The 2,840-nt window shown below is 32.5% G+C and overlaps 1 long non-coding RNA gene across 1 annotated transcript; it reads left to right on the plus strand.

Annotated features, from left to right (window-relative positions):
- The first annotated feature begins 1,451 nt into the window (after positions 1 to 1,451).
- Positions 1,452 to 2,465, plus strand: LOC137828699 (uncharacterized). The gene is made up of 2 exons (XR_011083950.2): positions 1,452 to 1,688; positions 2,193 to 2,465. It is a non-coding gene; the product is annotated as an uncharacterized LOC137828699 (long non-coding RNA).
- The last annotated feature ends 375 nt before the right edge of the window (positions 2,466 to 2,840 follow it).

Raw genomic sequence — 2,840 nt, forward strand, 5'->3', positions numbered from 1 at the left:
GCAGAAAGAAAGTCCATATCATGGAAATTCAGGTCAATGGTATTGATGCTATGTTCCAGAAAGATGAGATGATTGACTCATCTTTTCAATTCTGTTTGTGGTTTTGGGTTTGCTATTAGGTAGTGAGTTTTGGTTCTTTGTAAAAGGATGCAGACATTTTGAAGTATCCTCTTTTGGGGTGTTATGTTACACGTCTTCCCCCGTTAGACTCGGGTTTGAGGAAGGTGGCTTGTATTGGTGCCTGGCCCCCTTGCGAGAGTTTCATTCACTGTTGCCATTCACTGGTCAGAGGATACCACCACAGAACTAAGTTGAACAAAAAAATGTGCATTCTCTGTGCTCTTACTGAGTTTGATACAACTGAGAAGGACATTGCCCAATGGCTGGTTTTCCTCACTATGGTGTTGTGAAGGATAACAGTTAGGTATATCATAGGAATAATAAACAGAGACACAGGCAATAACATTTCGTGGATTTATGACACATGATTCTTCACTTATTGCCTTCAATTACAAAGTAGTCTAACTAACTGTATGGATTATAACATAATACAAGGATTATACGAGTTTAAAATTTGTTCCAAACAGTAATATAAAAATGATGAGTTTATTAACAGTTCGTTGCAGATTTTACTACATTTGATCAATTAAACAACTTTGAAATAATTTCATAAACAAGGTAACACTAAAATTATTTTAGAACTCATAATACAGTTTTCTGGTGTTTACCTTCTGAAAATGAGGACAAGTAGGTATTGATTTTTAAAAGAAATGAAGTATTTATCCTTAGTTAAATTATTATTCACATACATATCTAAATCCATAATTAAATATTTGTAGGTAAACAAATTTTCTTATAGTGTAAACTTCACATGTGTAAGATACATGGGGATAATGTCATGTTTAAGATAAGTGAAGGAGATGACAACACTGGGATGACCATAGAAGAAAATTGTGAATGGTTCTCAAGCATATTTGAGTCTATCTTAAAAGAGGAGGTTGATATGGTATGCATCCAAGAGAACAAAATTTTGCTTCGAAAATCATGTTTTTTCCATTATTTTCTGATACTCACATCAAGTCAAGTTCAGTGGTAATTGTACAGTGATTGTTACGTATTTGCATATGGGAAGGATACAACGTAATGACAAAGTGGTTCTACAAGCCGGAAAACATATACTTTTATCATTGTTTTTTGGTGGTGAGAACCTTATTTTTTATATAAATATGTTCTCACTTTGGCACGTGACAGATAAATCACACTGCAAACTTGTGGACCACGAAGAAAACAAGCTTTTTTAAATGGTTAATTAGTTCATTTTTAATTTCTTTTGCTGAAGATAGGATACTGTAACTAACATGAACCCCAAATTTTAGCAACAGACTTGACTCTGTTTGTGGTTCGTAAACAATTTACCCAACTATATATACTCATCTATCTTCCAAAACTAAGGTAGGGAAGGAGGAAAAGAAAACCACCAGCAACAGCAGAAGTAACTAAAATGGCAAACAAATTCTTTGCGTTGTTGTTGGTGGTGTGCCTCGTAGCCGCTGCAAGTGTTGATGCTCAACTAGATCTCAGAACTCAATGCTTTAACAGTTGTGTCGCAGAAGATTGTGGCGAAAACCCCTCACTGTGGTGCAAGTTCATTTGTAATTTCCGTTGTGCATCCACAGAGATGGAAAATGGTAAGTTAATTTATTTACGTATACGTGTGATTTTTGTTTTGTATGTTTCGTGAAATATTGGAATAACAAAATTTCATAAAGTCTCGACTATTTTAACAATAACAATATTGAATATAAAAAAAAATCATTTCTTCTTCATCTTAGGGCTTTCAATGTCCTATAGCAAAAACGTTAAGAAATAAAAAAGCATTATATTATCGATGACAGTTTTTTTTCCACTTCAAATGAAATTGTTTAAAAAGTTACCATAACAATATTATAGTGTTGGATATTGTGATTCAATTTATTTCTTTATTTATTATCAATGTGTATTTTAGTGTAAATAATAATATATAAGATAATTGTTTATTTTACATAATTAAAAAGAAAAGAGATAAATAAAACTATTCTCATTTAAAATAGTTATTCTAGTTTGTAGAAGATGGTTGATTATATGTTTATGTGTACATTAGTTTTATAAATATTTATTATTTTTTGAGTTTGTGATTTTAAAATATCATGCAGAAGTACATGGAATATGGGCAGAAGCACCAGAATCATCATGGGCAGAAGCACCCCAATTATCAAGGAAGGTTCAAGCGCAGTTCGAGAAACTATAAAGCAGAAACGCAAGGCTTTGGCATCAGAGTTTTGTGACATAGGTTGGACAAAATACCGAGGCTTAATATGGGGTTTTCTCACTAACAAAAGGACATAAATATTGTTATTCATGTTCTTATCCTCCTTTCCTCCAATTATTAATTATCATTAAATTAAATATTATCCCTCTTCTTCTCACTCTTTTCTTTTCTCTTTTTCCCAATTTCACTTGTCAATTTTAACTAAATGTGTCACAACCACCACTTTACTTAAAAAGACATTATCAATGTCAATAGAAAATTTGAGTTACATATATTATGAGTGGTTCGATAATGGTTTAATAACGGGTGGTCTGATAAGGCTAACAAACACTCGCTATAGAATAGACTTGAAATGACTCTAATACCATATTAAGAAGTTGACTTTAAGTCTAGCTCAACTCAACCTCATAAAATCGACTTATGAGGTGAGGTTTGCACCCACTTATATACTATGAAATGTCTTCGTCTCTAATTGATGTGGGATCTCCAACATTCCTTAAGCATCTATCCTACCAATTTGACATGAAAAAAT

Source organism: Phaseolus vulgaris, chromosome 7 (genome assembly GCF_051622355.1).
Source record: "Phaseolus vulgaris cultivar YP4 chromosome 7, ASM5162235v1, whole genome shotgun sequence".
Classification (NCBI taxonomy): Eukaryota; Viridiplantae; Streptophyta; class Magnoliopsida; order Fabales; family Fabaceae; genus Phaseolus; species Phaseolus vulgaris.